A 14152-nucleotide genomic window follows, 5' to 3' on the forward strand; every position below is an offset into this window, starting at 1 on the left:
CTGTGTCTGCTACTCCATCAGATAGCTCTTTTGCTATCTGAACCCTCTGCAAACAAAGCACGACTGCCGCATATCCATCTATCCCCTAGCACACACAATACAAATGACCACAAGTCACTTGATACACTACTGCCCTTAGCTAACCCAGACATGAAAAATATAATAAATATATGTGACAGATGCACACATACACAGTTTGCATAACATATTGTACTAAAGTATGTCATGTCTAAACCAGATAATTATTAAATAATATGAGAATGTAATCATGGTCTATTCTCTAAAGCCTGCATAAGTCAAAAGGGATGCCATGTGCGTAAGCAAACATAGTCTTATTGCAGTGGTTCTTAAACTTTTTTGAATCACGGCGCCCTCGAGTATAAGAATCTTCTTCACAGCACCGATGTCCAAGAGTTTCTTATTCAGAAATTAAGGAAAAATATATTAACGTAAGTAAATTGTGTTTATCTGTCATCCTTAGATTCAGGCGGTCATTTAAATCTGATCGTAGATGTGCTAAATTTAGCAAATCTATGATCATTTACTCTGACATGCGTGGGAACGCCCAGCACAGGGCTAGTCCGCCCCGCATGTCAGGCCCTACCCCCTAACCCCCCCCCCTCTGCACAGGTACAGAAGCACTGCACGCCAGCATTGCTTTTGTACCTGGCGAATAGCTCCCTGCCAGCGCAGCTCCTGCACGCTAGCAGGCCGCTGCTCACCGCGTCCCAGGTCGCAGCGACTGCGTGTGCTGTAAATGCCTCCGTTGTCCGGACCGCGCCCCGCCAAACATTAGCACGCCCCCTTCTGCCTCTGCCTGTCAAACAGGCAGAGGCAATCGCACCAGTGAGATACTGTTAGCATATCACAGAGCTCCCGGGGTGTGCACGCAACAAAGTGATTCAGACTGCAATCGCTGCCACTGCAGCGATGTAGTCTGAAATACCCCCTCAGTTATGTGGTGAGGGACAGGCAGTGCCGTAACTAGACAATTTAGCGCTGTGTGCAAGAAAAAGCATCTGCACCCGCCCCCCTTCCCCCCATATCACATACAAAACAGGGCCAGTGCACACCATAGACGCGCGCCAAAAATATAGGGGTGATGGCTTCATGGGGAAGATAATAAAATAATACCGGTTCATATTACGCTGTACAGAACTCTCCATTATTCAATTTATGCTGCACAGTAGCGCCACTTACACACATAACACCAGGTACAGCCCCTGTTACACATTGCGGCAGGTAGAGCCCCTGTCACATATTACGCCAGGTAGAGTCCCATTTACTGGTAGGATTGATAATTCCGCACAAAATAATCACAGATATATATATATAATCAGTAATAAACCAATATAAACACTGCTATTAGACAATTGACAAAAGTCACTTATTGGTGGTGCTCCCAAATATTTTTGTAGGTCAGACTACAATATTATAAGAAAAAAGACAAAAAAACTCTTTTTGGGAGCACTCTTTGTAATAATTCATAAACAATACATGTCATAATAAATATGTACTGGCTAATTAATTAAAACGTAACTTTTATTCTGTATTAATTTAAGATGGCGACATAGTATCAAGAATGTCAAAATAAATTGATTAAAAAATCTTGGTTTAACCGGTAATTGATCAGGTTTCAAGATAGCAAATGGTGAAAACATATATCTTATGATGTTGTGTCCCAATTGAACTCAATTCTGAAGGTCTGTGTTGATTTAATGAAAGTTGAGTGAAGTATTCATCCAATTGTTCCAAAAAGTCCACAGTACCCAGTGTTCCCGGATTGGTCTACCATCCAAGTACTAGTCAGGTCTATCCTGCTGAGCTTCCGAGATTGAATGGGATCGGGCGTATTCAGGATAGTATGACCGTGATCAATTAGGATTAGATGATGAAACAAGGAAAAAGACCCACTTCTGCTGTCTGTACTTTGCCTGGGTCCAAAATATAAATGCTAGGCCCAGGACCTTCCCAGATGAGAGAGTGTGGAAAAGGAAAAAAAGATGTGAAAAAGTAGAAAGCACAAATAGTTGGAAAAATGAGGGCCCTGGTTGTAATACCTGTCCCCAGGCCTGAAGGAAGAAAGACACTTCTGCTGTCTGTTGTGACGGCAAATTGTTCACTGAAGAGAGCGATGCTCTGATCAGTACTGCTGTCAACCAGATGAAAGAGTGATAGAGTATATGGATTTCAGTGTAAAACCAGATCAATTGATTTGCTGCAGGATTATTGCAGGCTGAAGCTCAAGTACAAATTAGATATTAGGTGACTATTCTGAGGGATGTCCAGATGAATGGTATGCAAAAACCTTCCTACGCATACATGTGATATCCACTAATGAACTTTGTCATAAAGTAAGTATGGGTATAATTTTCTCTACATTTAAACACAATATCCCATACTGTACAACATAATACAAATATTTAGTTAATTCAGTTCTTTTACGAAAACCAAACATCAGATCTCAAAAACAGAAATATATATTGATATAAATGAATTGAGTGATATCTCATGCAAAATATGCTGATACAGAATAATGAGATTAGAGTCTAAAAATACACTAATTCATCCAGAAATGAGAACATGCATCTCATGGGTTAAGAACCCCATCATAAAAATATTCCATTATGTACTGGCATAGGTGTACCAACATAAATACCAGATATAATCATGAGAAGTTTAATAAGCTGTTTCTGACTCCGAAAAAGGTCACAATATTACATTTTTACTTGGGGGCATAAGTATCCAGATACACTGGTATGAGTAGTTACAAAATTGATATTCAATCAATTGCTCGTTAGAAGTATAGACAACCAAATAAATTACTTCTTAAAGGTACGAACACCTAGATACAATTTTGCAAATACTCAAGAAGAAATAGATTCAATAAATTGCTTGTTAGAAGTGTAAGCATCCAGATACAGGGGGTCATTCCAAGTTGATCGTAGCTGTGCTAAATTTAGCACAGCTACAATCAGGCACTCAGACATACGGGGAGACGCCCAGCACATGGCTAGTCCACCCCGCATGTCAGTGCCACCCCCCCCCTTCCCCGCAGAAATGCAAAAGCATCACACAGCGGCGATGCTTTTGCATCTCAGGAGTTACTCCCTGCCAGCGCAGCTCCTGCGGCTGGCCGGGAGAACCTCTTCGCTGCTCCAGGTCACAAAGCCGTCGCAGCCCGCCCCCAAAACGGTTCAGCCAGCGCCCCCTCCTGCCCAGCGACCGCCTCTGCCTCAGAGGCGATCGCTAGGCAACGACGGCCTCCGGTCGTCTGGCATGCGCCAACGCATGCGCAGTTCCGACCCGATCGCTACGCTGCAATAAACTGCAGAGAGCGATCAGGTCGGAATGAGCCCCACAGTTGTGTCACTTTAAGCTCAGGAAAGGTGAAGTAAAATGAAACTATCTTTCTAAATCACAACATTGTTAAAAGATACCATGGAAATATTGGTTGTCTGAACTTTTCCTTGCTGAGACACAGTGCGGCGAGGAAGGGAGAAACTTGGATATAAGGGGCTGGAAAGAGTGTAAGCGTGGGGATAGGAGTTACCAATCCTGGGTCCCAACTTTGTATCAGCGATGGATATACAAGCCGTCCTCGTGTCCCAGCTTCCCGGCGTCTCCACACAGACCCCTTGTTCCATTCTCTAATGTCCCCGGCTGGAGCGGCCGCCCCTTCCGGAAGGGGCGTAGCCGCTATGATGTCATCTCGGACGTCGATCCCTGACGTACGTTTCACCGCTGGGGTTGATCACAGGAGCCTCGATGCTTTCTACTTTTTCACATCTTTTGCTCCTTTTCCACACTCTCTCATTTGGAAAGGTCCTGGGACTAGCATTTATGCTTTGGACCCAGGCAAAGTACAGACAGCAGAAGTGGGACTTTTTCCTTGTTTCATCATCCAATCCTAATTGATCACAGTCATACTGTCCTGAATACACCCGATCCCATTCAATCTCGGAAGCTCAGCAGGATAGGTCTGGCTAGTACTTGGATGGGAGACCAATACGGGAACACTGGGTACTGTGGACTTTTTGAACAATTGGATGAATACTTCACTCAACTTTCATTAAATCAATGCAGACCTTCAGAATTGAGCTCAATTGGGGCACAACATCATAAGATATATATTTTCACCTTTTGCTATCTTGAAACCTTATCAATTACCGGTTAAACCAAGATTTTTTAAACAATGTATTTTGACATTATGGATACTATGTCGCCATCTTAAATTAATACAGAATAAAAGTTAAAATAGGATTTTGGTACCTACCGGTAAATCCTTTTCTCGTAGTCCTTAGAGCATGCTGGGGTCCAGATTAGTACCATGGGGTATAGACGGGTCCACCAGGAGCCATTGGCACTTTAAGAGTTTTAGAGTGTGGGGTGGCTCCTCCCTCTATGCCCCTCCTACCAGACTCAGTCTAGAAACTGTGCCCAAGGAGACAACATACTTCGAGAGAAGGAATATACACAGATAGTGGTGAAAATCATACCAGCTCACACATACAAGGCACGTCAAGTCAACTAGCTTGAACTTCTCAGCAACAGCTGAAACATTACTTACCAAGTAACAAAACAACGCAGTAATCAACTAAACAAAATAGTACTGAACTAAATAACATTTGTAGGAAAACGAAGCGCTTGGCGGGCACCCAGCATCCACTATGGACTACGAGAAAAGGATTTACCGGTAGGTACCAAAATCCTATTTTCTCTTACGTCCTAGAGGATGCTGGGGTCCACATTAGTACCATGGGGATGGACCAAAGCTCCCAGAATGGGAGGGAGAGCGCAGAGGCTCCTGCAGAACTGATTTACTGAACTTCAGATCATCAGAGGCCAAAGTATCGAACTTGTAAAACTTAGCAAACGTGTTCGACCCCGAACAAGTTGCAGCTCGGCAAAGATGCACTGCCGAGACACCCCGGGCAGCCGCCCAGGAAGACCCCACCTTACGAGTAGAGTGGGCCTTAACAGATTTTGGACACGGCAGTCCTTCCATAGAATAAGCGTGCTGGATAGTGAACCTGATCCAGCGAGAGATCGACTGCTTAGAAGCAGGACACCCAGTTTTCTTGGGATCATATAGAACAAACAGAGAGTACGACTTTCTGTGACGAGAAGTTCTCTTCACATATATCTTCAGAGTCCTTACAACATCCAAGGATTGTGATGTAATCGAGGAGTCAGCAGCCACTGGCACCCCAATAGGTTGGTTGATATGAAATGCCGACACAACCTTCGGAAAAAACTGCTGGTGTGTCCTGAGCTCAGCTCTATCTTCGTGGAAGATCAAGTAAGGGCTTTTACAGGATAAAGCCACCAGCTCGGACACACGTCTAGCAGAAGCTAAGGCCAACAAAGTGACCGTCTTCCAAGTAAGAAATTTGACCTCAACCTCCTGTAGAGGCTCAAACCAATCCGACTGGAGGAACTGCAACATCACGTTAAGGTCCCATAGCGCCGTAGGCGGTACAAAGGGAGGTTGGATATGCAGAACTCCCTTTAGAAAGGTCTGAACCTCAGGGAGGGCAGCCAATTGTTTCTGAAAGAAAATGGATAGGGCTGAAAACTGGATCTTCACAGATCCCAACCTCAGACCCATATCCACTGCAGGAAGAGGAGGAAACTTCCCAGTTGAAATTCCACCACAGGCAACTTCTTGGACTCACACCAAGAAACATATTTCTTTAAAATATGATGGTAATGTTTTGACGTTACCCCTGTCCTAGCTTGTACGAGGGGAGGAATAACTGTCTTCAGAATGCCCTTCCGATTAAGAATCAGGCGCTCAACTTCCATGCCGTCAAACGTAGCCGCGGTAAGTCTTGATAGGCGAACGGTCCCTGCTGCAGCAGGTCCTCTCGAAGAGGAGGAGGCCTCGGCTCTTTGTGTAGTAGATTCAGAAGATCCGCGTACCAAGCCCTTCTTGGCCAGTCTGGGGCAATGAGGATCGCTTGAACCCTTGTTCTCCTTATGAGCTTTAGAATTCTTGGGATGAGTGGGAGTGGTGGAAACATGTACACTGACTGGAACACCCACGGAGACACCAGGGCGTCCACTGCCACTGCCTGTGGGTCCCTCGACCTGGAACATGATAATGTCGATATTATCTTAGACCGAAAAGCTATACCTCTAGATACACTATTACCCTGGAGCCGCTATGGCCGCTAGACTGAATACACGTGCTACGCACTTTGTACGCTATTTGCGTACAGAGTCCTGCACGTGGTACGCATTTGGCGTACACACGCCGCGCTGAATGTACAGAGTACACACAGCGAGCGCACACACAATTGATAACCTTTAAACCTTGTTAATGATACAATGTGATGATATGATTACCCTTTTAACCCTTAGCAGCAAAGTACTGCAACGATGTTATATCTTAAACCTTAAGTAGCACTGACGGTATAAAGTACCCGCAGTGCGTACACCTTATCAATACTTATACACTTTATACTGATAAATACACTCTAAAACCCTTGCAGGAAAGTGAAGACACAACACTGATTTGTAGTTGAAACCACAGGGTTCTAAGGCCACAGTGGATTAATTCCAAAAAGGTAAACCGTACAAATCATACACTACAGGCTAACAAGATAAATCTAAACAGAATAATGGCTACAGAGAATGTACATACGTGAGAATGTTTGCAAGCGCAACCCGGCCGGTCCTTCGCTGGTCATACAGATAGCGTTCAGAGTCTTCTGACCGGCCAGGCAACAACGGTCTTTTTATACACAACATGCATACACAATACAATGGTCACTGTAATCTCATTGTCCATTGGACACAGGGATGTGTCTCTACATTACAGAAGAGGTCATAGGTGGATTTGAATAGATGGGCGATGTCTTTCCCCAACTGCTCTTGTGGGTGGTATCCTCTGGATTCCCGCCGCATACATAATATACAGTAAATACAGTTAATGTTCATATTCTACTTTTGCACATAACTATACGCAGGAACATGCGATCTTTCTCTAACCAACACTGGAATGTTACCATCAAAATACCGTACAGCTGGATACTAGACATCACCTTCCAACCTTTATCTGACCCTTCCTACCATGCAAAGGTGAATCCCTTAGTCCTGGAACTGTTTAAACTATTAATACTCGCTGATGTGGTGAAAGGGAACTATGGGTACAAAATGCACTATTTGGGTTAAATATGTAATGTTCTAATAACCCTCTACGCGCTCACAAACTCTACCGTAAATGCGCATACCACGCGCTAAGGCGCATGACCGTGGGGAGCTACTTTACGCAAATTGCGGATATGTGCACGCACGGCAGACTGAGTGCACGCGCAGCGGGCATGTGCATGGGGTTAGTACAAGGCATATACATCACAATATTTTTCTACTTTGACAGTCCACCCTTTGGCAGTCAACAATAACTGCCACTATCTAAACATTAAACAGAAAAATATACAATACAATATCTATAAAATTATTGGATGGTAGGAGGAGAGGTGTAGGCGGGAAATGTATGACCTAGTGGGATAGTAAAAGCATGTATGTATGAAATTCATGTCTGAGGGGCATGTATCATTGTGCCGTATATGTTCTAGATAAGCTTCGAGGTATTGCGAAGTATACATTAAATCCTTCTTATCCCGTATTAAGGGTCTGTAAGTGGGCCAACAAACACTACCGAGCTCTTTTCGGCTTCTTGTTCCAACAAATGGGGTGCACATTTAGTTGATGACACATGAAGGGGGGGAACATATGTGAATGCTAATATATGGGTATTACCTATCGACTATGTGTGACATTACCTGAAGGTTGTAGAGATGAAGATAAGACACGTATCACAAATATATTCACATAACATTTGTGCAATCGTTCTTGGGTGTTGGTTGAAGTCTTGTCCGGATGGGTGTATCTTTGCTGAAAGTGTTAATCAAAGTCTTTTCTGGATGGATGTATTGTTCATCAAAAGTCTTTTCCGAATGGATATTGTTCATCAAAGTCTTTTCCGAATGGATGTATTTTTGCTTGAGGGAAAACAAAGGAGAAACGGGTGAAAGAAACGGACCGTGGAATCACGTTTTATCACAACCTTGTCTCTATTGATGGGTCATAAATTAAATCAGTTGTTGTAACAATGCCCCCGCTCCTCAAACTCATCACTTTGGTACCGTGCTTGTGCCGCGTTAAAATTCGAACACATCTAAATATCAAACCAATCATTATGACAACTCCCAGGATACAAAGGAGAAACTTTTCTACACTCACGATAACATTTTGAGCCCATTCTCCTAAACCTGAGAACCAATTACGTGGGTTCAACCATGAGACCCAGCCGGTCAGTTCATTACTCACAGCAGTAAGGGTAAGGTTGTGTGTCTCCTTCGGAACTCCCACTTTAATTGCAAGATATCGTCCATCTTTTGATCTATGACCTCGGTTGGGTCATCAGTGCTGTTTGTAATGTACGTGCAGCACTTCACACCATACTGAGTTGCCAAGGTGACACAGTACCCGCCTGTCACCGCTGTGATATAATTTAGAACCATCCTGTGCTGGATCAGTTCCATTTTGTAAGCTTGGAACTCCCTCCCTGTATACCTGAAGGTGTCATCATACATCTCGGTGACATTATCTATTAGGTTCGCTAGCGCATGAATATACCTATAATTTATAATTCCTCTGGCGGTACGGGTGATGTCTAACGTGAGTAGGAATTGAATCCCGGTGGATTCGTGGATCAAATCAGAGGCTGCATGCTCTGTCCTATCTATAAGGTGTCTCTTAACGATGTGTTCATAGTGAGTGTGAGTGTAAGGAGCTTGAGCATTGCGGTGAACGTCTTTCATCTTATTATGGGTTATGGTCATAACCTCTGGCAACACTCTTCCAATGTAACACAATCCCTCTGAGTTTGGGGCAAGCCACTTATACGCCTTCCTCCCGCATATGAAATACGCATCATCGGGGAGAACATATGGGACAGAATATGACATTACCATATTGCAAACCTTCCAAGTGAAAAATCCTATTCCTAACTCTCTCATCTGTTCAGTACACGTATCAGGCTGTATGATATGCGCACAGTACCCTGGTGATACTTCTCCAACCCGCATGGTCCTACTTCCTAGAGTATACCTGTACCGAAAATACCTTCCACCGTCGGCTATTTGGCGTATAAGTTCTGAGTCTACGGGCATTCTGTCGGCTCTGTGTGAAAATGCCATGGTTTGGTTATTCCATGTCACTTCCCAATTTCCCGGCTTTCGGGAATTGGAAATGTTGAAACATACTAAGGATCTATCCACATGATATTGGTGTAGCTTCAAACTAGGTGGCCTAGAAATATTAAATTTCTTGTCCACCGGTCTCCCACCCCGTAATTCAAGTACCTCAACTATTGTTAAAGGATACGGTACTAGTCCTGACTTGCTCTGACCTTGAGGTACTTGTGAGCACACCCAGCATTCTGTTTGGTTTAAAACCTTACCCACTAATGAGTGATAATCACTCAATGGATGACGGTCCATGTTGATATTTAGGCTGGACTGACATCTCTGGATGCACCAGTCCTCAACTATGTTTTCACAGTTTCTACAAATACAATTTTCCTCAGCCAATAACCCTTCACAGTGCCTCCTAGTTTCTTGACTATCAGATCGTTTTCTGATACTCGCCTTTGCTCGGTGGATGTGTTGCTCTTGGAATTCTACAAATCCGTCCTTGCCATCAGATCCTTTCTCGACCTCTCTGGTACTCTCACCGAAACAGACTGCTCTGGTCAACAACAGGGTCAACAGGAAAACCCGGAATGCAGTCTCTTGGGGTAAGTCCATCTTGCTAAGGAGAGAGAAAAAGGAGCAAGGAAGGGGGGGAAAGGAGGGTAATGGGAGATGGAGAAAATAATAAAAAGGAAAAATAAATTTGGTGCGACAACCGCCTCTGGTCTTGTAATTCTCTGTGCTCAGGTGCCGTGACAACAGTCCTGCCTCTCAACCTTCCCAGAACAGGCACTCCAGTGATACGATTTCCTCTACACTCTGCTCTTTGTCACGGGCTTTCTCTGGGTCACCAACCTTCTTACAGTGGAACGAGTGGACCCAAGTCTCTCTCTCGGCAACCTTTAATGCTGTCGTGCTGGTCAGTAAGACTTGGTACGGTCCTTCCCGCCGGTCAATAAGGCAACCTGAGCGTAGAAAATGTCAAATCATTACATAATCCCCAGGTTCAATGTCATGACAATTACTGTTTGGTAGGTCAGGAATCACCAGCTTTAGATTGCTGTTTTGATTCCTCAACTGCTGGCTCATCTTAACCATATATTTTACAGTCACCTCATTATTGCATTTCAAATCATCCTGGGGGTCAATCATTACATGGGGTTGTCGACGAAAAAGAATCTCAAAGGGTGATAGGTTAAGGGGGGACCTGGGAGTGGTTCTGATGCTGTACAATACAAGTGGCAAAGCTTCTGGCCATAACAATCCAGTTTCAGCCATCACTTTGCTCAGCTTGTTCTTAATAGTGCTGTTTACTCTTTCCACTTTCGCACTCGCCTGTGGGCGGTACGGAGTATGCAGCTTACTATTAATTCCCATCAGTTTGCACATAACCTGAAAGACTTCACCTGTAAAATGGGTACCCCTATCGCTTTCAATTATCCTAGGGATACCATATCTACACACAAATTCCTGCACAATTTTCTTTGCAGTAAACGTAGCAGTATTTGTGGCAGCGGGGAACGCTTCTACCCAATTTGAAAACACGTCAATACAAACTAACACATACTTTAAATTTCTGCAGGGTGGTAACTGTATGAAATCAATTTGTATTACCTGAAAAGGGCCGTCTGTTGGCGGGATATGGGATGGTTCCGTTGGTACTGACTTTCCAATATTCTTCCTCAAGCAGATAAGACATGTCATTGCTCTCTTACCTGCATGAGAAGAGAATCCTGGCGCACACCAGTAGGCTCTCACCAGCTTACACATACCTTCTTTGCCCAGATCAGTCAGACCGTGTGCCGCCTCAGCTAAGCTTGGAAGATATGCTCTGGGGGCTACTGGCTTACCTTGTCCATCTGTCCAGAGTCCTGAGGACTCCTGGCCATATCCTTTTGACCTCCAAACTGCCTTTTCCTGTGGAGAACACAAATTTTGCATTTCACTTAATTTTTGTGTGTTGACGGTATTGAATACCATCAGTTGTGTGATATCTGTCTGTATGGGGGTGCTGGCTGCTGATTTAGCAGCTTCGTCTGCCCGGCTGTTACCAAGTGACACTGGGTCTTGACTGTAAGTGTGGGCTTTGCACTTGATAACAGCCACTCTGTCAGGTTCCTGTATCGCTGTTAGAAGCCTTTTTATGTGGGATGCATGCGCTACAGGTGTGCCAGCTGCCGTCATGAAATTTCTGAGGCGCCATAGGGCCCCGAAATCATGCACTACTCCAAAGGCATACCTAGAATCTGTATAAATATTGGCTGACTTACCCTTAGCCAATTCACACGCTCTGGTTAGGGCGACCAGCTCAGCAACTTGTGCTGAGTGCGGTGGGCCAAAGGGTTCAGCTTCTATGATACCTTTGTCATCTACGACTGCGTATCCAGTACACAAGTCTCCCGAGTCCGTCTGTCTGTGGCAACTACCGTCAGTGTAAAAAGTAAAATCTACGCCTTCCAGTGGGTTGTCACTAATGTCGGGTCTTGCAGTGAAAGTTTGGTTCAGATATTCCATACAATCATGTGAGTCAGTGTCTGTACTAAATCCTCCTTCACCATCACTCTCATCCTCCACCCTTTGTGCCTGTCCAGGTACACCTGGGAGATAAGTTGCAGGATTTAGTGCGCTGCATCTCTTTATGGTGATGTTTACAGGGGCCATTAGTGCTAATTCCCACCTTGTATACCGTGCTGATGAGACATGTCTGGTTTGGGCAGAGTTCAGTAAGGCTGATACTGCATGAAGTGTATGGATGGTCAGGTTGTGTCCCAACACTACATCTTCACTTTTACTCACTAGCAAAGCTATAGCTGCAACACTTCGCAAGCATGTGGGGAGAGACCGTGCTACGGTGTCCAACTGTGCACTGTAGTAAGCTACCGGCCTGCTGGCATTACCATGTCTCTGGGTTAGGACACCTGCCGCACACCCAGCACTTTCCGTACCGTACAACTCAAAAGGTTTCCCATAATCTGGCATGCCTAATGCAGGTGCCTGTGATAGGCATTGTTTAAGTCTCTCAAATGCCAGTTCGGACTCATCTGTGTGAGAGATCCGATCTGGTTTGTTCGAGGAGACCATTTCCTGCAAAGGTAAAGCCAGTATGGAGAACCCTGGGATCCTGTTTCGGCAGTACCCACACATTCCAAGGAAAGTGCGGATCTGCTGCTGGGTATGTGGCAGAGTCATGTCGCGAATCGCCTGTATTCTATCAGCGGTGAGGTGTCTCAGTCCTTGTGTCAAGCAATGTCCCAAATATTTTACCTTGGTCTGGCACAACTGTAGCTTATCCTTTGAAACCTTGTGTCCCATATTAGAAAGGTGAAACAGAAGCTGTTTCGTGTCTTTCAAGGACGACTCGAGTGAATCTGAACACAGCAGTAAGTCATCTACATACTGTATTAATACTGATCCGCTCTCAGGTTGAAAGGATTGTAAACAGTCATGCAAAGCCTGGGAGAAAATACTTGGGCTGTCAATGAAACCTTGGGGTAGGCGAGTCCAGGTGTACTGTACTCCCCTGTATGTGAATGCAAACAAGTATTGGCTGTCAGGGTGCAAAGGGACCGAAAAGAAAGCAGAACAGAGGTCAATGACAGTGAAAAATTTCGCAGTAGGGGGGATTTGCATGAGGATGACAGCTGGATTTGGCACTACGAGGAATTGGCTCTCAACTATCTTGTTTATCCCCCTTAGATCCTGCACTAGCCTGTAACCCCTCCCCCCACACTTTTTCACAGGGAAGATGGGACTATTGGCAGTGCTGGACGTCCTAACTAGGATGCCCTGTTGTAGCAAGCGCTCTATGACTGGGTACACTCCTAATTCCACCTCTGGCTTCAGAGGATACTGTGGGATTTTTGGAGCTATCCTACCATCTTTTACTTGCACTACTACAGGAGCTACATTTGCCATCAATCCAGTGTCTTGTCCATCTTTGGTCCAGAGGGATTCCGGTATCTGGGAGATCATTTCCTCTACCTTGGATGGACACCTGTCTATAACAGCAGAGTGTGACATTAACCTTTGTGGGGTGTCTAACACATCCTGCACTTCCTGAACGTGATTCTCGGGTATATCTAAGAAGACACCCTCAGGAGTACAATATATGACACACCTCATCTTACACAATAAATCTCTCCCAAGTAGATTAGTCGGAGCCGATGCAGCTAGCAAAAAGGAGTGCTTGGTCTGCAAAGGCCCTATCGTAATCTCAGCTGGTCTACTTAAAGGGTAGTGTTGCACTACTCCTGTTACCCCCATTGCTGAAATTGTTTTACCCGTGGTTTTCATACCTACCGTTGAATTTAACACTGACCTGGCCGCCCCTGTATCTACAAGGAAAGGTAGTGATCTACCAGCTACATCAACTGTAACCTCGGGTTCATTTCCAAGGCTAGCAATCAACTTTACTGGCTGCAAACTACAGGTGTGGCCTAACCCCTATTGTATGTTGTGACCCTCCCGCAGCGCGCTGGCAGCTACAATATGTGAGGGGGGGTAGCTGAGAATTTCCAGAGGTCTGCCAGTCCCTCCTAGGTGGGTACCTCCTTGTTTCCCCTTCGTGTGGCTCATAATTCCTCCTATGCGGTCCCTGATCCCAATTACGTGTGTTATGCTGTGTCATGTTCTGGTCTAGGGGGTCGATATACGTTGCTTTTATAATTACAGTTCCGTGCGTAATGTCCTTCCCCCTTGCAATTATAACATTTCACTACATACGACTTACCATCAGGGGTCTGGGGTTTTGGCTGATGTGGCTTCGTTGTCAGGGCTTTGATACTTACGGTCATCAGCTTTTCCCCCTGTGACTCCCTGTGCTTAATGATGTTCCGATCGTGCTCGATAGCGGACTCTCTTAATGCAGCCACCGAGATACCTCTTGTTATGAGCCACGGCTGTGGCTCATTCCTGTTTTGCATGTCAGTTAGGTATTTTATGTTATTCTT

General features: G+C 44.9%; 1 protein-coding gene and 2 pseudogenes across 2 annotated transcripts in view; 1 reads left to right on the forward strand and 2 right to left on the reverse strand.

Annotated features, from left to right (window-relative positions):
• The window catches only part of CCDC178 (coiled-coil domain containing 178), a 754227-nt gene that overhangs the window by 561459 nt on the left and 178616 nt on the right, over nt 1-14152 (reverse strand). The gene's annotated exons all lie outside the window — the stretch shown is intronic.
• LOC134930537 (5S ribosomal RNA) lies at nt 1758-1876 on the reverse strand (annotated as a pseudogene).
• On the forward strand, nt 3917-4035 carry LOC134930190 (5S ribosomal RNA; annotated as a pseudogene).

This window comes from Pseudophryne corroboree, chromosome 5 (genome assembly GCF_028390025.1).
Source record: "Pseudophryne corroboree isolate aPseCor3 chromosome 5, aPseCor3.hap2, whole genome shotgun sequence".
Taxonomy (NCBI): domain Eukaryota; kingdom Metazoa; phylum Chordata; class Amphibia; order Anura; family Myobatrachidae; genus Pseudophryne; species Pseudophryne corroboree.